The sequence below is a fragment of the Cuculus canorus genome, chromosome 3, assembly GCF_017976375.1.
Source record: "Cuculus canorus isolate bCucCan1 chromosome 3, bCucCan1.pri, whole genome shotgun sequence".
NCBI classification, from domain to species: domain Eukaryota; kingdom Metazoa; phylum Chordata; class Aves; order Cuculiformes; family Cuculidae; genus Cuculus; species Cuculus canorus.
Window position 1 is genome coordinate 25462193 of NC_071403.1, and position 24316 is coordinate 25486508.

Consider the following 24316-nt stretch of genomic DNA (forward strand, 5'->3'; position numbering starts at 1 on the left):
TACTGTATAGTTGTATACACTACCTGCTACAATACACACCCATGGCACCTCTTGTCTTCAGTACTATGGTTCGGTTCTCCTCCACCTGATCTCCATTCAAAAGTGACTGAAAAAAGGCATGACAGAGGTCTACAGAATTATTAGTGGTGCAGGGAAAGTGCATGATTGCTATGTCTCATAATACAAGAACAGGAAAAGCCAAAGTAATCACAAAATCCCAGAATGGTTGAGGTTGGAAGAGACTTCTGGACATCATCTTGTCCAACCCCCTGTTCAACCAGGGCCACCTAGAGCCAGGACCATGTCTAGATGGCTTTGCAATTATCTCCAAGGACGGAGACTCCACAACCTCTCTGGGAAACCTATGTTAGTGCTCGAGCGCTCTCACACTGGAAAAACCTATTTCCTGATGTTCAGGGGAACCTCCTTGTGTTTCAGTTTGTGCCCACTGCCTCTAGTCCTGTCATTGGGCACCACTGAAAAGAATCTGGCTCTGCCCTCTTTGTGCCCTCCCTACAGATATTTCTATACATTGATAAGATCCCCTTGGGCCTTCTCTGCTCCACGCTGAACAGTCTTGGCTCTCTCAGCCTTTCCTTACAGAAGTGATGCTCCAGTCTCTTCATCATCTTTGTAGCCCTTCACTAGACTCTCTCTAGTATACCCACGTCTCTCAAACTAAGAAGCCCAGAATTACAATTTCACAATTAATTGTGAAAATACTTGCCACAGGATGCTGTGGATGCCATTGACTTCTAAATCAAAAGAAGCTCTATTTAGGGACACATTTCACATGGTCTTAATATAGATATCCACGTTAGGAAAAGGTGAATCACCCTCATGAAGCACTGATCTCCTTCTGCTGACTGCAAAGGGGACACGGCTATCCAATTCAAATACAGATATTTTGAGCGTACATGCAGTTACCTAACTAATTTTAAATATATACAAAAGACTTTGCTCATATAGGTTTAGTTTTCAGGTCTTTGAACATACTCATCCCACAAAACCTCTAAAATATGAAGTTCAGCAGAGGCTTAGAGGATAACAAGTATCATAGAAGCTCTAAAGAGAAAGAAAAACAACTGCCAATGTTCAAGGTACAGAATTAAAATTTTAGAAAATACTGCTTTATCTTAAATTGTCCTTCTAAACAGCAGGAACAAGATAAGGGGAGTAAGAACAATAGTGTTCTGAACCCTTAACTAAATCAAAAAGATTGTGCTACCCTGCATTTCTCAAACCAGTAGCATCCAGCAGCAAAGGACAAAGGACGCACAGATGTCACAGACTATTCCTAACAAACCCAGAAAAAGAGATTAAGAAAAGTAATCTCATGTATGCTTACTCACGATCCCAGCTCTCTAAGTAAATTGTTAAGAGAAGATGAGGAGAATGACCTCACGCAAGCTGCTGCCTAGACCTAGCAAAGAGCTTAATGGGGAGAGACAGTGTTAATCCTTTTGCTGTTGCATAAGTCATCAGCCATATCCTCGTTTCAAAAAGGACAAAAGAGTGGTGATCAGCCGTTGCAAAGAAGACACCTGATCTACTAAGAGGACTATAGGCTTTGGATTCTAGGTAGAAAGAAACTCTTGAGTGTTTCACCTGTGCTTGTTGCTTCCTCACGGTTTCCAGGCAGCACCCTTATCTATACTATGTTTATCACTCTGAGGAATGAAATCTCTGTTGTACTCCACACTGAATCTGCATACTTAAATGGGTTTTGGGGCTGCGCTTACCTAATCTGCTGGAAAGTTAGTTGCATTGTTTCTTGGCTGTCATCCTCCGTAACAGTGACTGCCACTTCAGGCAATAAATTCAAGAGGATCCTTTCTTTAGCAGTCATATAGAAGTTCTTTCTTTTGGGTTTTTGGTTTGGGGTTTTTTTTTGGTTTTTTTTTTTGCTACTTGGAAGGCTCCTACCATAAACATCCACACAATTACTAAACATCCACCTCCATATCTCTTTCCACACTTCCAACTTCTCCACAATTATGTAAGGGTAATAATTCAAACTGAAAAAAAGGGAACCAATAAGATAACTTCAAGCAATTTCCATTTCAGTCCTCACTCTTTGAGAAAGACAGATCCTGTCATTTCAAAGCCAGAGCTCTTGCTGAATGGTAATCACGTAGCCTGTTAAAGACAAACGCGCTTTGAGAGTTTAAACAGGTAAGCTTATCAATGGTCAAAACACTCAAGAGGCAGACATCTTTTTCATTACAGCATTCTCTCACTGTTGTACATGTACTCTCACTGATTCTTTTCAGATGTAAAAAAGCTTCACACAATCACTTTTTTCCATTTCAGTACTGAAAATTACTGGGTATGCATATTTTCTATTAAGCAAGGTTCTCACCCATATGCAACTTCCCTATTATGGAACATAATATACACAATTATCTCAATGAAGTACACACTTAAAGCTAAATATGACAAAAATTTCATTCATCAAATATAATAACTGCTAGAACTATAGAGTCTGTTTTCAACAGCCTTTGAAGGTAAAAAGATTTCCATTCAAAATTTGGACAACATGCTCAATCAGAAATAAAAGATTATATTTCCTATGTAAAGCCAACTTCAGTCAAAAACCAGTAACACCAACATAGACAAATTTGGGAACGTAATAGTACCATAATAAGAGTTATGTTTAATGCTGATCAGCAGATACTATGAACAGCTGCTAAAACGTTAATTTATTAAAAGTTATCTGCTAAAAGTACACATTTTCAGCACTGCCCAGCACCAAGATTTGGTTCAGCACACAGAAATCATTCTTCAGAAACCTGAAGCTAGCAATGTGTGGTACAGTGAACCTCTTTCTTGGGGATGTTTCCAATGGTCACAAATTGGAAGCTTCCGCATGCTTTATAGCTACTTTCAGTGGTTTTATTTTGAAGGTAAACTTTGGCAAAAATTATTTACACAACATAAAAAAAACACTTTTAAAGGAAAATATTCTTAGGGGAAAAAGGATAGAGTCAACAACAAACACGAAGGCCATGGGCTCACTTTGTTTTCAAATAAATTTGCGTTGATAGAAAATATTCTAGTATGCACTCTCTGACACCCTGTCACTGTACAAAGCAACCCAGGACATACTCCCCTCTCGTTAAAAACAGAGCATTGCTTCCTATGCCATTAAGCAAGAGCAGGAACATATTGCAATGGAATCCTTTCAGCTAGAGCCAATGCAAAGAATGAGTCGGAGGACAGATCGGCAGGGACAATGTTCTTATCCAACTGTTCCTCCTAAAAGGAACTACCAGTTTTCAGTTTTAATACCTACTTACATATCCTAAATTGAAACTAATCAACTGCACTGCTTGAGTAGATGACCCACAAAACTATTCACAAGAGGCATTACTTTAATTTAGGAATTTTTTCCTTTTTTCCATTCTATAAACACTCCTCTGGCAATTTTCATAGGAAAGTATGGTGGGAAACAGCCACCTCTGCCTTGGGTCATTAAGTAAAATTAATTGCCCTCTTGAGGATATTTCTTTCTGTCCTTAATTCACAAAGCCATTAACTGTCAAGAAATGCCAGCCAAGGGAGTCATTATCACTATTCTAAACTACAAATATGCACAAAGTAAAGAATAATTCTATTTTCTCAGCTCTTGGGAAAAATCGTATTCTCAATTTGTAGATGATGTCAAAGGACTTCTGTAGTTCTACGTTCATTTCTAGTACTGCCACAATAGTCCCTCTGACTTCTTACTTTCTCACTAGCTCAATGGTTATATTAACCATATACACATTGAAGATCTAATTCAACACTATAATACCTAGAACAGTCATCACTGAAAATATTATTGAAAACACTCTCAATTCATAGTCTCTGTTTAGTTATTAACATTCAACTAACAAGGTGGAAGCTCTCTAAATATTTTGATTCCTAAATTTTAAGTGGACCCTTGGATTATACATGCAATCGCTACATGTCATTTGACAAATTAAAAAAAGAAGAGCATACCGATACAGATAGGCTTCCATGAAGAGCAGGAATTAGAAGTCATCTTGTGCTGTTCTGTTCAGCAAAGCATTCTGTTTCCAGATAACCTGTCCGAAAAAAAAAAAAAAAAAAAGTGGGTGCCATATTTACACTTAAGGCTGGGCAAGATCAGAAAAGCAAGTTTTTTCTGTAATAAACCCTCACTTTTAAAGAGATATGTAGAATACACTGTCTCCCAACAAAAGGCAGATCACATGCCCGTTCTGGCAGAAGGTCTAGCCCTTAGACAGGACTAACACATCTAACTTTCGTCAAGCCAAAGTGATCCTCACCTATCTCACCCGTGCAGCACAAGAACCTCCCCATTTAATACTAGCATTTGCCAGGACTTGGTTTACATCTTATTGAGATCTGTTCATCTGATTTGTAGTCAAATACGCAGTAGTTGGCTGCCATAAGTCTTACTGGATCTATGACAATACATGCCTAGCCTTAAACATCAAGACCCTGATCTTGAGACCCCTAAAGCCTCTCAGTAAAAACGTCATTTAAATCCACTGGATGCTACTGAACATCATAAAGAAGTTGAATAAATCTGCCCCAAATGGCAAAGATATTAGCATAAAAGTATCAAACAAACAAAGGGCAAGAAAACAGGTCTGAAGAGGAAGAATAAACCACAAAAGCTTCAGTGGAGGATCTTCAGCACTTCCTTTACATGCTCTTGTATCAGTCAGCTCTCAGCATAATACTCAAGTAGTTAAAATGATTTCTGCAAACTGGGCCTAACCTAGCTAAAAAGTTCATATTCCATCATTACATACCTGTTGTTAACTGAAAGCATTAATTTTCGATGTAGCTTTTCCATATAATCTCAGAAGGAAGCTATAGAGAATTTCAGTGAGCCCTGAAAGCTGTTTGTCACACTAAAAGATCCCAGTAACCCGATTTATTTCTAAATATTGTTTATATGGAAAAATCAAAAGAACAAAGGCATGGGACACAGACACTTTCACACGCTCTAAGTCACCTCACTGAGGCATAAGGTGTAAATATCCTTCAGGAACAAGTTTCTGAATAAATGCTGTACACACAGGCTGGAGGCCAAACCAGCCAATGAGTGTACAATGACCTCCAACTGGGAGGCAAGAACAAACTGTACTTTAAAACCATGCACAATCTCCCAGTTCCTCCAACCAGTGGGGTGTTGAGTTTCTGTATCCGCAACCAACTTTACATGGACTCCAACCACCCAAAATGTAAAGCCTGATTTGTCAAACTGGCACCTGCTGAGAAATGTCCCTTCTGCAGAACAAACCCATTATTTAGCCACAGTGAAACTCAGTGTCGGCAAGATTTTTCTGACAATCTATTAATATAAATTATTTTCCTTTAGCACAAAAATATACGCCACTCAACAAGGTGGGAACTAAAAATACAAGTTCCAGATTTAGTTTTGTAGAAAAGAGACTAAATATACCAATTAGATTATTATAGACTATAAGCACTTGGTTTGCTCCCTCTTTTCTGGGGTACTATGATCTTCCTTCTTTGGCTTTCAGAAGCGTCACAGAAGCAAATAGGTTTGCCAGCAGGCAGAAGACACTGCCAGGAACTTGGATAGATTAAATAAATGTCAGATCTTCCCACCAGACAGGCACATTCTCTGACATAAGAACCATTTCTTCTCTCTACTTCTAAGTTTATAAAAGGTGTTCCCAACTCTCATTAAAAGTACCTTTTAAATCAATTCAGAAAAGCATTCCAAACATCACCATAAAGTTCTTCCACTTCAAGCCTCCGAGAAAGGAAAAAAATAAAAGCATATTTTCTAACTAAATCTGAAAAATTGTACTAAATTCGAGTACCTCGAAGACTTTGCTCTTAACTGGATAGGATGCTCCGGACACTTTTCTGTTGGCAATTAGGGGTTAACACTGTTTCCAAAAAAATGTTCCTTTCCCCCCCATATGTAAATTATTAATATATATTTCTACAAGCCTTTTTTGCAACCCTACAGCATCCTGCAATGAAATTTGAATGCAAGGATTCCTCTACCTGCAAGGAGTTCTACTGATGGAATTGCAACCTCGATGATATGGGCATTTAGAGCTGGTAGAGCTACTGATAGTCCTGACATCTTCCTCACTCACCCACTATTCCTGAACCCAGGTCCTCAATCCTGAAGCACAAGGATTGACCTGGACTAAAATAGGCCCTGGAAAGCAAATTTCTGGCCTGAAGATGTGAGATGTTGGGGCACAGAGATCAAGGATAAAATATCATAAGATTTAGATTTGGCTTTCATACACTAAGAGGTATTTACATCCAAGACAGTGCTGAGTCATAAGCAAGAACAGCAAAAAAACTGTAATTACTCATAATCTTGGAGGAATTTCCATCTTACTAGGTCCATTTCCATCTCCCAAACCAGGAACTGTCATTTCCAAAGCAATGAAATAGTGGAAATAAAATCACAGAGATGTTAAACACCATTAAACTTTAAAATGTTTCCCACAAGCATTTAGATTATGTCAAAGACAAGTTTTCTTAACGTTTTCTTGGGACAGTAAGTCAAACCACGGGCAAAAATGAACAATACTGAAAGCTTCCCTTCTTCACCAAAAAGTCAGCCTATCAGATAATAACAGGCAAGTAAAAAAAGTCTGCTTTAAGTCAGAAAGCTTTAACAGAGTGGTAACTAATGTTACTTTGGCTTTTCAACTAGAGCAACTTCTCCAGACTATTCTCTGAATGGGTAATTGAGTTTTGTGAAGATATTTCATATACCATAGAGTAAAGATCTAACGGCTCCTTCTATTACATCACACTAACCTCCTCTGTATTGCTCCAGTATACCTGACACACATTAAATGAAGGAACTACTTCTTAGTAGTTTTCCATGTCGCCTAGATATTTTAACAGCTTCAGAACTATTTTTGTCTCATAACAATCAACTGGAATAAGACTTTCAAGATAGCAAATGTTTCTGAGAAAAAATCCGAGCTAGAAATCTGTTCATACTAGAAATTTAAAAAAGACAGTTAAATTGAGTATCCCCATTTCAACAACTCTCAGGGTGAGATGACATACTACCAACATTCAGAGCTTATGCAATACAAGCACTAGCGAATTCTGTACACACATGACATGCAGGGCTGGGAAGACACATCACTAATAGCTAAAAAAATTTTATTAAATTCATAGCAAAAAAATATTTTAATTAGTCAATCTGGCATTTTTAAAGCACACTGTTTTGTTTTAGTGCAATACAAGTGACTGCTACTTCTATTTTTTATGGATTTTTTGTAACAATACAAAGCAAACAAATTTGGATACCAACTGAAGCATTCAAAAAGATTGGCCCTGCAAGGATTTAAGTACCTTATAATTCCCTGCTACAAACAACCTAAAGTTAATTGAAGCGATTTTGCAATACTTCATGGTTTTGTGCTGCTTGGGAACTATTAAAAAGTAAGTAAGCCAAATTAAAATCTCACATGGATAGAGTTACAGCAGTTCCTAGTTCACAAACCTCACGTTTAAGAAAGGCTTGTTTCCATGGAAAAGTTCCTTCAGTAGAAGTGAAGGATTTTCACACTATTTAAAAGAAAATAATTATTACTTAGAAAAAAAAAATCACAAAACAAAAAAAGCCCACACACAACACACAAAAAGCCAACACCAACAAGAAAGCAACCAAAAAAACCTTACCCAAACCCAAAGAAAACCCTGAATCTAGAAAGAGAATTATTACTTAACCAAGAAGCAGCCATGCATCAATTCCTGTCATCTTCCACTTCGGTAGCTCAAAATAATTTTTCCATACTTAAGCAAAAGCTGCTCATTTAACTCATTTTGCAAATAATACCAAAGTGCTTCTTCAGCTACAGAGAAGTTTATTTGGTCTCAATTTCAATATGAAATTTATAGTGAGAAAATACCGCATGCAATTTATCATCTTGCATGCAGGATAAGTCTAAATAAAATAATAAGTGTGACACAATTTCCAATTTGGTGGTAACTACTCAGCAACCACTGAATTTTCAGACCAAGAGACTTGCATAGATTTTTTTTTAAAACATCAAAACACACAAAATCAGTAACAACTGAAAATCATGGGCAAGACTTATAGGAAAATAACTTGTAATAATATCCATCATAAGAGATTAGAAAATGAAACCCTTGTCCCTATGGTCTCTATTAATGTCTTTACAAATCCTGAAATAATGTTAATTTTAACATTAACATTACTCAGTACAAGACATCAAAAAGAACAAATACAGAATCGGAAGTTGTGTTCCTCCTGTGTTTCCAAAACAGAAGGGGGGAAGGGGAAAAAAAAATAAAAAAATGAAGTACTGGGGAAGCTTTGTAGGACATTTTAAATGATTATGTGTTAGGATGTCATGATTGGCAATAAAAGTATATTTTTTTCTGACTTCTCTGGAATTGATTTAAAGTTTTTTGTCTAATCCTCCAACTGTTTTCTCTTTATTTCTATAAAAATCTCTTTTCTACTCTAAATGTAATAGTCAAGCTTCTGTTCACAGCTCCTTTGCGCTCACAAAGCTGGCTGAAAATAACTTCTATAGAATTTTTGCCTATCAAATCGTTACTGGTTTTTTCCCCAATTAAATCTTGTTGAATTTTACGTATTTCTACAAAATCTCTCCAATAAAAGACAAAACTGTTTATACATCATTATTTTGTTTACAGAAAAATTATTCACTTTAACAAGATTTGTTCCAGCACACCTGCCTACAGTACACAAAATTTACGTTAGTTCCCTCAAAATATTTCTCATCCAGGTTCAACCAACAGTCTGAGAGACACAATTAATCCTTCAGAACATTTTAGCTGGCTCACTGTCTTCTTACAATCCTGTTTCCTTAGGGCACTTCGCCGCAACAGTTAAATCTGACCCACAGTGAGCTCTTTGTTGTCAGCTTTCTTATGGGTGCCACAGCTCTTTCCATCACAAAACAGGCACACTGTTTTTCAGAAGATGAGAAAAAAATTTTGAGAAAGATATTAGGCATCTTTCAGGGAGCAAATATCCACTACAACAATTAAACAAGCTCAATCCTAAAGCCTGTCAGCAAAGGGGCAAATGAAGAAGAAAAGTCTTGAGTTGCATACTGTGACAGCTGTAGTCTGCTCCTGGCTACTGTTTCAAGTGGCAGATCCTGATGCCTATGTAGACAGACAGTACTCACATCAACGCAATAAATCCCATCATATGACAAACATGGAGTGCAAGGCTACAGCACACTTAATGCCAACTCGACAAAGACCTCTGCTTGCCTACCTGGTTGGAAAGGTCAGAAACAGTTCTCTCTAATATACTCTAAGTAACAGTTTAAGTGCTGATGCTGGAACACTGACTCATTTTTCCAGAATGCGTTTTATTGAAAAGACTTTTATTTCAATTCAGAAAACACAGAATGGTTATTCTACCAACCACCGGTACATACTTTAAATCCTTCTTCAGCCTTCCATTTCATATATACCCCATGAACTACCTTCACTTGGCAAGTTCTTATCGTTTTCAGTCTTATGAAGACCCTTCCAGATGTCCTTTTTGTTACATACGTAGCTAAGGCAAGTTTCTGAAGCTCTATAGACTCAATTCTGCAGCCTGTTCTCCTCCCATCTCACTTTCATTCCTCTTCTTCTTAAGCAAACATAGCCTGAGAAACTCATGCACAACCGGTTCATGTCAGTCTCATTTTGAGTAGATACACTCCATAAAGAGTATATCTGAACAAAGCTATAACCACCTGCTCATACACTTGAGTTTACATCCTCAGGGGCATGGGATACAACTTGAAAACAGCAGAGCAGACTCTTGAATTTGGTTCTTGCGTTATCATTCGCTATCTACCTGCTATCACCACCTCTTTTGGAAGTAGGTGACTCTTGCATTCGGTTCTTGCTTTGCCATTCACTATCTATCTGTTACCACCACATTTTTTGGAAGTAGGTGCAATTCTATCTATATTCTGTCTAGATACAGTCTAGTCATTTTCTTTTCCTTAAAACACAACTCACACAATGCTGAGAACATGGACACCATCACCAGCTCTAGTATTTCAGAGTTTTCAAGCCCATCAAGCTGCAAAGAAGGGACTTCAACTGCAGGAACATAAGGCACTTAAAAGTAAAGCAAGCAACATGAAATAAGCATACTACTTTATCTCTAAGGTTGGAGAGACCTTGGGAAGTGGAAGCATTCACATCCTGTCTATAAGCTTTTAAAAACCTGAGGTTCACAGGTATTTCAGGCTATTCAGACTTATTCCTGCTTTTTCCTTGTCCAGGCAGTCCATCTTACCAATGGCAGTGGTTGCTGTCTGTCCTCTGGGCTCAGTATACTTAAGACTTTACACCTAGAGCAACATGCTTACCTAGAATAGCTCAGCTATGCTTGCTCCTCCTCTCTGTGGCAAGAAAAAATTCTGTTGTATCAGTCAATAACCCTGGTTTGGAAACGTGACACATTTTCAGTGAAAGCATTAGAGAAAAAAAGAGCCAAGGTCTCATCTTGGGCAGAGGAACCATTAAAATTAAAACTCATTTCATTTGCTCTGAGTAACTGTATATAAGTTAATCAAATAGGTATAATACAGATGTTAAACATCTTATAGATGTAGTTCAAAATGTGTAAATTCACCAGGTCTGTAGCAGCTTTACTCTTTCCCACAGACTCTGAATAATCTCAGATTACTCCCTAGTCCCAGTTTTTCAGTAGGACCATACTGCTGCCATGTCTTTGCTACACCGTTACGTATCCACTAAGAAGTACTTTTAATCATTAATTTAATGATTATTTTAGGATCTATTTTACTGTACAAATTTTGTCCATTTTCTAATTTTAATAGCAAATTTCTGTTCGGTGACCCACACACCAGGCAGTCTGAGTGGGAAGTTTAGGTACCTTTTGTAAATACTAACAAAGCAATGAAAACTAACGAACCGTAAAATACAGGAAATTAACTTCTCATGGCATCATCAATTTATCTACCTACCTAAATGAGTTTAAAATACCAGCTTCAAGCAGTCTGATGTTCTAGGGACACTCAGCTGCTACTTCATTTATAGTCTGTTTCCTTAGCAACACCATAATCCATCTGGCTGCAGAAAGCTAAATTCCCAAACCATATCCTCCTGTACACCGGAAATAGGCTCAAAAACATTTATATTTTAAACAGCATACAGTCATCATGATTACTGACTGTATAAATTAATCTGGAAAGGCAGTAATGCTCTCAACACATACGCAAACTCTCCCTGCTCTAGCTTGAATAAGTGATTCACATACTGATAAGAGCACAGAGCCTTTGCAACTTCTAGGTGTTGCAATAGCATCTCCTTTCTGACACTACAGTCCTGGGCAAAGCTGCTGAAGACCTAAGCCCAGGCTCTTCAAGGGAGAGACCTCGTATATCACCTTCCACCAAGAGTTTCAGAAACAAAAACATTTTTCTCATCTTTGTTCTGCCATGTTCAGCTGAAGAAATCTTCAGAACTGCATGAGGTCAATTTGTTCTCTTAAGACTCTTCAAACAGAAGTAGATGGAAAGACCTAGGATACAACATTATTAATGGCAGAAAAAAAAAAAAAAAGATGAAAGTTAAGTAGAGCCATATGTCTTAAAAATACTGACTATTCAGGTTTTTGCATCTAAAATTATAAACATCACCTCTAAAATTAAAGTAAAAATCCAGCCTCCGACACCAACTTCTAAACATTAAGAGCATAAAAATTGCAAATCTAAAATATTCAGAAAAGCAAATTCAAAGACTGGAAGGTAACTAGCAACTCCCCAATGCCATAGCTAAGCTAAGATGAAAGTTGATACCACCAGGCCTTCCATCACCAGTTCAAACGGACAGAACTGAAAATGGCAGAATGAATCTTAATCATATACCAGTTTACCTGAATTTGGCAGCTGCAGTCTGGCAAAGGAAATTAATTTCTTACCTAACAGGCAAATGAATCATTTATGTAGAACAGAACAACCTCCTCATTGCCTACATCCCACAAAGATCAGCAAGCCAGAATGATTTTGCCTTGCAGTCAACCATTTCAGTGATAAGTCAGGCAAAGCTGTGCCAGTCACCAGTGGCATACAAGTCCATACTTTCTGACCTGCTGATAGCAGCTGAAAAGAGATTTAAGCTTTCATAACTCAGGGATCTCCTCAGACAAGCAACCAAGTGGTGTTTCTCACCGCTATTCATTGTCTAACATCCCTCTAGGTGGTACTAAGTACAGTAGCACTTACTCTAGACACCTAATACTTCCCTCAAACAAGTCCCAACTGACTGCTGACTATAACCAACGTTTCTTAGATGCTGTGGTGTGGGCTGGTTCCACGAAAGAAGCAGGCTTACTATATAAGAGAAAAGCAATGACAGTTCTTCACGTCTTTTCTCCCAGGTGAGGGAAGAAATGGGTCAAATTCACAAATACTAGTCTAAAATCACTTTTAAGTTTTATCATATATATGTTATATGAGGGAGCACAGCAAGTTCTCAGGAAACAGACTGTTTATCAACTGATACAAACAGTTGACTATATACATTTTGGAAAACATTTTCAAATAATCAGTTTAATCTTCATAATGTAAACAACTGCTCTTTGAAATATTTAGAACACAGTACTGTCACAGTCCTCAGACTAGCGGAGTAGTGAACTGGGCAGGCCTTTCGCCAATGTCTGGCAATTTTAATGAAGTGTTCATGAATACGAACCCCCACATTAAGACCCGAAGGAGAGTGTTTCCTTATTAGCATCTGGTTTTCCACACACATTTTCTTTCTACTAAGGCTGAGACCAATTTCATCTAATTTCAACACAGCTTGGATGTAATCACATCAGCTTAGTCAGCAGCCACATAGAACATGCATTTCTGGAAAGCAAATTCACCTAAATCATTTCAGTTAATACTCTATATGAACTCCATACTTCAATGTACCTACATTGGTCCGCATATATCTGTACTGCCTGAAGAACCAATTCAGATGTATGCTTAGAAGAGGAGGCTGAGGGGAGACCTTATTGCTTTCTACAACTACCTGAAAGGAGGTTGTGGAGAGGAGGGAGCTGGCCTCTTCTCCCAAGTGACTGAGGACAGGACAAGGGGGAATGGCCTGAAGCTCCGCCAGGGGAGGTTCCGGCTGGATATCAGGAAAAAAATTCTTCACGGAAAGAGTCATTGGGCACTGGAACAGGCTGCCCAGGGAGGTGGTCGAGTCACCTTCCCTGGAGGTGTTTAAGGAATGGGTTGATGAAGTGCTTGGGGACATGGTTTAAGGGAGTGTTAGGTATGGTTGGACTTGATGATCCAGTGGGTCCTTTCCAACCTGGTGATTCTATGATTCTACACAAGAGCTGCATAATGCTTAATAGGTGCATTCCACACTCTGTATCTTCGGAAGTCTACAGAAACTAACCTCCACTCACTGGAGTTAGGATGCTCAGTGTGCTCTGGAGCTTCCCAGGAGACACAAAGCACCATAACGGAATTGAGATCATCCATCTTTCTCGTCATTTTATAGGTGCAAAATCTTGAAAGACCAAAGTGACTGATCAGTCCCTGAAGCGATACCTAATTCATATTCATTTATATTGCCATCAAGAAATGAAGAATCTGATCAATTATTCAAATAGCTGCACACTCAAGAACAGCGCTAGGCTTTGAAAACAGTGGGGAAACCACAGAAATACACAGGGGCTATTACATTTTCAGACCTGCTGATAACAGCCCAAAGTGTATCACTATATTGCAGTGTACCGTGGAGACATTTTTTCAAGTCTATCATTTGTGGTGACCTTTAAAACATACATTTAATCCAGTTCATATGAATCTAGTAGTTTAACAGTAGAAGTGCTGTTACCTGAGATTTCATTTTTTGATTTGGTATTTCCAGAGCAGATGAAAGCAGTTGGAACTTGCCTTCTTATCTGATCAAAACAAAGGGAGTGGGGAGGAAAAAGGTTCTTCAGTCAGCAAATGCATTCAGCCCCATCTCTATCCTCACAATAAATGCAACAGAATTTTCTTACAGCAGATACAGACGTCCCAATACCAGTAAGGCATAGTACAACCTCTCCCTGTTATAAATGAATGTGCCTTTATGAGTTAAGTACTGATATTGCCAAATTTCTTTCAAATGTTACCTCCTTATCATAACTGACACACTTGGAGCCTGAGCAGACATGCTGAATGAATTCAGTAGTGTTAAGGATGGAACTATCTGCTCAGCTCTACCTTCAAATCAGAAAGAAATAAGGCAAAAGTTGGGAGGCTCCACTGCCACTCAGTTGATTTTGCTCCAAAAATAAACAGATAGTTCCTCTCCAGGCTATACACAATTTTTTCTAGCGTATTCAATACAAGCATACAAAGAAAGGTCTGGGATACCAGTGTGCATGTGCGCATTTTCAAGAGAATGGAAGCACAAACAGAACACATACATTCCTTCAATGCTTCATGGCATGTGTTTGGCTAGACGTGGGAAGTCTGGATTTTGGTTTGGAGATTTTTTTACTTTGTTTCTTAAAATCATTTTGATAAGAAGAGGAAGCACAGGAAATTTGGATACAAACACGGTTTGAAAGCACTATCTGCACTTTGGAGTTTATACATGCACAAGCATATACACACACAGTTAATGATACAGGAATCCAAGAATCACAAATACATTATGTGCACCTATTTCTAAATGCATTCACAATTTAAGACTCCAGAAAAAACGCCTAAAGAAAATTCAGAATTGACAACTTACAGAAGAGTCTAAATCAAAACGATCAAGTAATAAAGGCTTGTTGGAATATTATCTACTGAAGATAATAATTTAATCAACATATAATATCATATGTTTTCAAATTACTTTTCAAGTCTTTGACAAAAAGTCATCTCTAGATATCACACTCTCTTTCCAACGATTATACACAATGAACCTTGTACAATCCTTTGAAAGGGATAATTTTCTGAATTACAGTACTGATGCAGAAAACTCGTAGCAATAACCGTTTCTAAGCAGTATCAGGTCTTGAAGTTCTAGCTAAGACAGCATTATTATTTTGCAATTTGGATCAAAAACACATGCTTTTTCTCCCCCTTTGTTGCAGTTTTCCCCTTGTGCTCAAAGCAATATAAACTGAACAGCTCGTTTGTCAACTTTTTTCTATTGCTTTTTTCTCCTTTTCCTGTTTTTAAAATGAGGAGTTAGCTTGCACAATATAGTGGGGTAATAAAGATACGAGGTCCAACACAAAAAAAACCCAAGACTGTGCCTATAGCTCTTTTTATTCAACAAATTAAGAAAATCAACTACAATCACCTTCAAAAGAGATCCCTTCTGAGTTGACATACGATGCTACCAATGTTCAACACAAAGATCATTTTCTGAACGACTAGTGAGAATCTCTATCGTTTTTGCTTTCACATCATCTACTGACAAAAAACGGGTTCCTTTGAGCACCATCTTGATCTTTGGAAAGAGGCAGAAATCACAGAGAGCCAAGTCTGGTGAACAGGGTGGGTGCTCAAGCACAGCGATGTTATTAGCTAAAAACTGCTTCACAGATAAAGAGTTGTGGGTTGATGCACACCAACATTTTGCAACCAAGGGTAAGAAAATATCTATATTTGAACACGCATCCAACTTGTACTGAGTGAAGCAAATGAGATGAGCCTTGTCTTGCTGTGGTAGAACATGTTCTATCACCATCTCTTTGGCTCTCCCCTCCTACTCTTGATTCCAACACTATAACATTAGTCTCAGGGGTTTTTTTTGTGTTAGACTGCATAATTTTACTTTCCCAAAGAACTCGGATTTTACAGGGATGAACACCACCACAGAAGTAACACACATTAAAGTTTATTATTAAACACTCAGAATAGGTTGTAAATAAGGCACATGAGCATATATTGAATAATGACGAGAAAATAAAGGACTTCAATGGTGTTCATTAGGTATCAAACTTGCCTATACGTAACTGTCCTAATAGCTGGATAGCAAGACTAGGAGAGCCACTCAGACTCTCAGGATACAAAGCAGAGAGACACTGAGCAAGAAATTCTATCACAGGTGAAATAAACCACTTTCTGCACTTTTTTCTCCATGGAATGTACAAGTGCCTGGAAGGCTAGATGAGACTACCTCAGTGTTATCACAGTCCTCCGCAGATTATTTCTAAAGGATCTCTAAAAGGTAGCCTATTGTCAATGGGTTTGAATTTGCTACACAGCGGTCCATACACCAAATGACGTCGGAAAAAAAAAACACAGGACTAGATAGCTAGCTTTCAGAAACTGAGGTTGAAGACTCAGATTTACTTATAAACCATGAGCAACCGTTCACTGCACATAATAAGGCAGGCACCTGCTGAAAAATACAATGCGTGATCATGCGGTAGAAAGAAAGGAGAAAAGCAAGGCTAGCAAAAGATTCTTATTGTATCCACATAAAAAAAAAAAAAAGTAATTCAACTGATCTGGTTAGCATGCTATTGAATAAGGCCTGCAAGACTGGCTGGAGAAGATTATTTTTTTACATGTTTGGCAAAAGTTATAAATATATATATATATTCCTGACAGAACTAGTGTCATTAAGCATCTGAAAACAAACAAAAAAAAATAAACAAAAAAATGTTTTTAATGAGCACAAGGACCAGATACTACTTGGAGGTTGACGGCAAAGGACAAGGGACAATGCACACAAGCTAGGGTATGGGTAACTTTTCAACTAGGCCTTAGGAAAAAAAAAAAATCAGTGAATGGTCAAATACTGGAAGAGGTCACTTCGAGAGATTGCAGAATCTCCATCCTTGGGGATATTCAGAACTCAAGTGAACGTGCTCCTGAGCAACCTCACCTAACATTCAGTCTGTCTCACTGCTGAGCAGAGTATTGGCCTGCAGGACCTCCTGAGGTCTCTTCCAATCTCAATTATTCGGCAGTTCTCTGCTCCAGCCTCAGTCCACTGAGGCTATAACAGAAACTGTTCTTTCACCACAGCCTGTTAAATCTGAGTGTTGGATCTGAAAGCCCATTTCACCTTTGCTTTCTCAGCTTGACTCGCATGGCCAGCTGACCTGACCCATGCAACCAGAGGGCTACAAACTACAAACTAAGGATAAAATAGTCTAACTGGCCAACTAAAGTGATTGGCAACTAAAAAGTACATAGAAAATCAACAAAGAGAAGGATCTGGTACAAAAATGCAGGAAGCAGCTGGGCAACAAGATGGCCCAGAAGCAACAGGTCAGTAGGAGTAAAATTCAAGGAAAACAGTAAAGTAAGCAGACAGCATTGCCCTGTGGACAACAGAGGGGAAACTAAGCCCCAAAGTTTCAACATTCTCTTTAAGTCAGTTACATTATATTACATAAAAATTACAAGGCAACGTGAATCATTTAATAATTCATGTATAAAGCATGCCATTTCCTTCACTGCCAATTCACTTATCGATCATGACCTAGAGTTACAGTCTGAACTGGCATTTAGGAGAACCTGGAAAAAAAATACCTCATTTGCGCTTTCAGCGATTAAAAGAAGCACCGGGAAAATTACACATCCCAAAACTATGCCAAAAAATGAATGCCACTAGGAGTTTGAAAGTCAAGCTCTGAAGACTTGAGAAATAGCCGTTACGGAACTGTAATCAAACACTACAACATGGGCTTTAACTACATGACTAAAATACTACTTATCTGCACAGAATCAGCTTCCTTTAGAAGGCCCAGTGCTCAGCAAGATGAACAACTTTCAAAACTTTGCATTCTCCACAATCATTGTGTGTCATCATGTCACATTTCATCAACACAATTCAAACCTTGCTTTAGTATCTCCAAGGAGGATAAAAGAAAGAGATGTAAAAATCATAACCATCCACTAATCTTGGTTGTCCAATTAGAGATGCTAAATGCTCCGAAAAAGAAAAAAAAAAAAAAAATCAGATCCTGGGTAGTATAAAGCACAGCTCCCAGAGGCCATATCATCACCATTTCACAGCTTTAAATTTCCAAACAATTCTGTGCTTTTGTGGTCTTAACAATATTCTTTTAAGCACAGCTTGTGTATAATATACATGTAGATTGAGGTAAATTAGGTTACAGTAATGCAAGAGATTTCTCTAAGTGCCATTCAAACCAGTGGGACTCCTCAGACACTTCAACAAGTGTAAATACCTTACTGAATCAGTGCTTTTACATAAAGGCAGCAGGATTACAAGAGGATAGCTCACCTTTCTCCCAAAGTATGTGTTGAAATATTTCAATGTTGAGATTAGTATTTTATAAGGTTTCACTGAAATGAAATGGACTGGCATTTCACTGAGACAAGCTGTCTGTTCAGGAAAGTATTTTAAAGCATTTACCAAGTCCCATCACATAGGTCAGGTTTTGGTAAGTATCTAGATGCATCCTCAGCCGGAAAGGAAGTGACTAAACAATTTTCCTACAAAGTTCAAACTGCTCTGCTAGCTAAGTTAGCAAAAAAAACAGCTACAAGCAAATAGGGCAATGGGTATAAACTGGAGAGGGGAAGATTTAAAGTAGACATAAGGAAAAACCTTTTCACCATGAGAGTGGTGACGCACTGGCACAGGTTGCCTGTGGAAGCTGTGGCTGCCCCATCCCTGGAGGTGTTCAAGGCCAGGTTGGATGGGGCCTTGGGCAGCCTGATCTAGTGGGAGGTGTCCCTGCCCATAGCAGTGGGCTTGGAAGTGGATTATCTTTTAAGTTCCCTTCCAACCCAAACAATTCTATGATTCTATGAAATACAGAGAAAAAAAAATACATTGTTCCATTAAAGTATTTATGACTATGAGAGACAGTGTGACCTGACAGATCAATTTTCAATCTGAGATATCGTTTGTGGATTCTGTGACTAGGATTCCTTAGATGAATAGTTACACTTCCTCTGGCCTCATTTTCTTCATTTGTAACCGTTAACTCTGACAACCTTTAGAATTGCTTTGAAATTTATGTATGAGACTATTATGTGAGATTAACTACATGTATCGATATCTATAAAACAAGCACAGAGTAAAACACAATGTACATGCACAATTTCACTATTGAAACAAATAGTGAAATACTGCAAAAACGTGAACCAATACACATGCTTACAAAATGGTAGGAAGTACACAGGCTTTGTTCATAATTTCAGTGACAATAACGAGAGCAAGCACAGAGAGAGTGCACAATGAGTTAATTTAAACATCTAGTCCCATAATTTTAACAGGCTAGTAATCTCTCCAGGCATCTAGAAGTAAATAATCTTCAGAGCATTCAAAAAGAAAAAAAAAAAATCAAAACCTGTTCTGCCCAACTTGTTACTTACAGAAAAATAATTAGGAAAGTAGCAAATCAGCATGAGAACACAGGCTATGGATGTGTTCACGTCTAGCCAACGGACATGCACTTGCTCTGGAAATAAATAAGCAGAATAAGTGACATAAGCCTTTCCCTGATCTTGGTTATTCCTCCCTTATGGGCAAGTGGGAAAGCTACCAAGCCTCCACCTACTCCCTCTTCAGTCACCTGCACAAATGGAGAAAAAAGCAGCCCTGACAGATCTAAGCAGTTAACTATGAACAGCAGCATTTATAGTGCTCAAGATCCTTAATACAGGGAAATTAAATCACTATCATTGAGTGCAGAGTCAGGAGAAGCTACTTAGTGTTACTGATAGACCATGTCCACACTAGTAAATCAAACAACGCCAGAAACAAATTCCCAGGAAACAGAACTCATTTAGTCACACAGATCGCAGGACTGCTACAGACTGGCTAACCTAGGCTTGCTACAACTCTCCTATGCTATTCTTGGGCAGGATTTCAGATTTGACGCAGGACAGGAGCCAGTCACAACCAGTAGCTTGTATTCAGCTATCCCATTGTAGAAGGCAGGAGAGTTTAGTAGCATTGACAAGGGTGCAATCCATGCCAGTTAGATTCAGGACAAGAGAGAATGGTCTTGGGTACATTTAACTAACTGATAGAGAAGTGGCCATAACCTCTCTAGTCCTTGTCTGCTACTATTCTTAGGGGAAGACTTTAAAAGTGTCACATGCAATGAAGTATATGAGCAGAGCCTGATGAGCACCACCTGACAAAAGTCATCTACACATTTGGAGTATACAGGAAGAGAATTAGAAATCAGTAGAGCTCACTGTGTTTTTTTCCCATTTTCTCTCAGCAGGCAGACCTTACATACTATCTGCTAATACCTACACTCACATTTCTTCTTTCAGTTAAAAAATATCCCATACATTTAACATTTGCTGTTACAGTAAGGCCATTCTCTAATAAATGAGTCATGCAAAAGAGCCTAAGAAGACAGGTTTCTGAGGGCTGATCATTTCACAATAAGTATTCCAAATGAAAGTTATTTAGAAATTATTATTCTTCTAATTACTAGTCATTACCATATCTACTTCTGTAAACTAAAAATATAATAACTAGTGAATCTATTATGTTATCCTGGAAATGGAGCTACAGCAACGTTGGCAAATACATTTTCATAACTGATAACTGTGCAAAAACAACAGTAAAAATACATTTGAGAACTAACAATACATGGCTATTCTGTGTTATCAATACTCTTTGAAATGTCTTTAAAATCCCAGATACCTAGAAGTTGTCTATTTAAAACTGTCCCTTTCATAATCTGATGCCTCTGCTCCCTTTGCTTTAATGTCTGAAACATGTAAGACGTCCCACAGAAAATGCATTTTGTAAAACCCATTTGCCACTATTTAAGCAGTTATGTTTTAGTTAAGAATATCAATCCAGTTTAACAACCCACTTGGGCATGGATTTAACTTGCCAGCTATATCTAGCTCTGACTGCATCTTTATGCAAATCCACCGTGTTCTTAGAAAGTGTTTCTATGCTACCCTACTTTATGAACTACGTATGTTCTTTACTCTATGTTACACTGTGTTACAATACATTGTTACAGATGTATTAGCACATATTGTATGATCAAAAGAAGCGTGGCCAGCAGGTGGAGGGAGCCGATTCCGTCCCTCTATTCCTTGCTTGTGAGACCTCATTGGAGTACTATGTCCAGTACAGGAATCCTCCACATACGAAAAATGTGAAGCTGTTGGAACAGGTCCAGAGGGGGCTACAAAGATCATCGAGGGCTACAAAGATCATCGAGGGCTACAAAGATCATCGAGGGCTACAAAGATCATCGGAGAGCTGGAGCACCTCCCGTAGAGGACAGGCTGAGAGACTTGGTCTTGTACAGCCTGGAGAAGAGAAGGCTCCGAGGAGACCATAAGGTCTCCTTCCAGTACCTGAAAGGGCTACAAGAAAGCTGGGGAGGGACTATTCACAAAGGCTTGTAGTAATAGGATGAGGGACAATGGGAATAAACTGGACAGGGGCAGGTTTAGACTAGACATAAGGAAGAATTTCTTCACAATGGGAGTGGTGAGGGACTGGCACAGGTTGCCCAGGGAAGCTGTGGCTCCCCAGTCTTTGAAGGTGTTCAAAGCCAGGTTGGATGGACAGCCTGGTCGGGTAGGAGGTGTCCCTGCCCATGGCAAGGGGCTGGAACTGGGTAATCTTAAGGTCCCTTCCAACCCAAACCATTCTATGATCTGACTTTTAAAACTCAAGTATGCAGACAACCATGCCGAACAAATAAAAACTACACATTCGTTTTAAAAAAAAAAAAAAACCAAAACAGCCATTGCTTTTCATTTTCTTCACTGAGGAGCTTCTTTTTCTCCAGGAGCCGCTGCCCACACCCGCGGCACCGCGCCAGACCCCGGCGGTTCCCCCTGCCCGGGAACTCCGCGCAGCCCGAGGAGCAGGTGCCAGCCTTGGGGGCGAAGGGGCGGCTTCCGAGCGCGCCTCCAACTCTGGGGGACGAAACCCAAGCCGGAAGCGCACCCCCACACACAAACCCGCACACCCCCATATCGCCCCCGCGCCCAGACCCGCCGCAGCGACCCGCCCCCCCCCGCCTGCCCGATCCGCAGCGCCCGCCCGGGGCCGGCAGTGCCGCCCGCCCACGGCCGCGCCGCTGCCTCCGCGCCCGGCTCCGCGCGGCCGCCCCGGGCCCACCCGCAGCCTCCCTCGGAGCGCCCATCCCCGAACCGGCGCAGCCCGCGGGTCCCCTCCGGAACTGGAGCGCCCTCCCGGCCGCGGGAGAGCAGCCGGCGTCACCGCGCGGAGTTCTCCGTCCCGGCTGCAGCGCTGCCCCCTCTTCTCGCCTCCCGGACCGCCGCCCCCCTCGGGTCAGGCTGCAGCCCCTTCGCCTCACCTCGCGGCGCGGCCGGAGCCCCTCGGCGCCCGGCGCAGCACAAGCCCGGCCTGAGCCCATCCCTCCGCGAAGTTTCCTGCCATCGCAGCGGCCGGGCGAAACAAAAGCTTCCGAGCCGGGAGCGCGAGAAGGAGGAAGGGCAGCGCAAGTGAGAACACGAGGGGCATCGCTCTGCCTCCCCACTCCTCCTTCCCAGAGGAGCGCAGCCCTCTCAGCGCCGCCTCCCCATTGGCTTCGGCGGCGGCTCCGCGGCGCGGCCGGACCGAGGCTCGGGCGCGCGAGTCGGCGCCTCCCCTCCGCCCGTCCCGCTCGCCGCAGCCCCGCCCTGCGGCCCCGCCCCCAGGGCGCGCGCACGCTCCGGCCCTGCCGCCCCCGCCCGCGGGGGGCGCTCCGCTGCCACAGCCCTCAGAGCTGTCGCTGGTTGTGTGCTCTGCACGGCCGCTGTCGTGTCTCACTGCCGAGCGTCGAGCAGGCTGGTCCTGTAAAGTTCATAGAATCACAGAATCATAGAATGATTCGAGTTGGAAGGGACCTTAAAGATCATCCAGTTCCAACCCCCCTGCCATGGGCAGGGACACCTCCCACCAGATCGGGCTGCCGGAGGGCCATCCAACCTGGCCTTGAACACCTCCAGCGATGGGGAATTCGCAGCTTCCCTGGGCAGCCTGTGCCAGTGCCTCACCACTGTCATGGTGAAGAATTTCATCCTAATGTGGAATCTAAATCTTCCCCTCCCCAATTCATAGCCATTCCCCCTCGTCCTATCACTACATGCCCACACAGATGACTCCATAAAGAGGCAGATTTGCCGAAGGGGCTATAGTTACAACGCTGAGGTCACACAGTACATGGTGCTGGTAGCCACATCACCTCCAAACTGGCACAGTGTGACTGCTGGTGCTGAGAAGTGCAAGGCAATAAGTTGTTATTTCAGGTCAAAGTCTGCGTGGTTCAGCACAGCTTATTGCAGATTTAATCAGTCATTTTATTTTCATAATTAATATACGTATTGTTGGCAAGATTCGCTGTATCATATTAAGTGGGTGTAAAAGGATGTAAATTGATATGAAAACTCTAAATTATGTTACAGAATTTGATGTCTGAACCAGGAAGAATCATTCACAATCCCTTTTCCTATTCAAACTGCACCTACCTGATTGCCAGCTAACAAATCATAACTGATTGCAGTGAAGTCAGAATATGAGAGAAGAGAATAAGAAAGCTTATCGTTCTCCCAAATTGTTCTCCTAAGCATGAAGCTGATGGGATGCCAGCAGAATGTTAGCAGCTACATCCACTGATGTTTCTTCGAGATTTGAGAAGTATAACTCTCAGCTGAGTTCTGCTGCCTTCACCCACAAGGCTATGGTCGAGAACCACAAGGCAAATCCAGACAGGAAGCAATTCTTTCTGGCTGCTTTAAGATGGTATAGACCAAGTGAAATTATTTCTATATTCTTGCATCTTCTTTAACAGGTGGGTATGAGCATTTTTTGTTGTATTTTCCCATCAGAGAAAAATCACAAAGTTCTGCTCATTTTGGGCATAGAAAGAAAAAAAACACTGTGAGCTCTTTTGTTTTCTGAGGTGGGCTCTGAGCTCATCTCATCTGAAGTAAGCATAACTAACCAGTGAGAAAGTGCCCCACTGGGGCCTGTGATTTGTTTTTGGTTGTTTGGTGGGGTTTTGTTTTGCTAAAGTCTTTAAAGGCTTTTTCTAGCATCAGGAGACAAGATGCATTGATTCAATTTGAAAATGCTCAGATATTATCACTGCACTCCATCTTGTGGAAGAGGCAAAACACATTTTAAAATGATCCTGTAGTGTTTGGGTGGAGTTTCTTGAGTAGTTAAACCTAATAATATCTGATTTTTGCTGCCAAAGCAAGGACCTACATCTAGCAGTGGACATAATAACTTGTTTAATTCTCCATCTGCCTAGTTATACCCAACGGATTTGTGTAAATGTCCCTTGGGTTTAGGCCCTCTGTTTTGGAAAGGAGCTTTAGGAAAGCATTCGAAGAGTCTAATTTGGAAAGAGAAACTAAAGCAG

General features: G+C 40.3%; 1 protein-coding gene across 9 annotated transcripts in view; it reads right to left on the minus strand.

Moving 5' to 3' along the window:
- Positions 1 to 22570, minus strand: part of GPR63 (G protein-coupled receptor 63) — a 40442-nt gene extending 17872 nt beyond the window's left edge. The window contains exons 1-4 of one of the 9 annotated variants that reach the window (XM_054062527.1): positions 22265 to 22570; positions 13870 to 13936; positions 3985 to 4070; positions 24 to 106 (exon numbers count right to left, since the gene is read on the minus strand). The gene's annotated coding sequence lies outside the window, so the exon portion shown is untranslated. The other 8 variants (XM_054062526.1, XM_054062530.1, XM_054062524.1 and 5 more) reach the window with 8 other exon arrangements.
- Positions 22571 to 24316: the final 1746 nt, after the last annotated feature.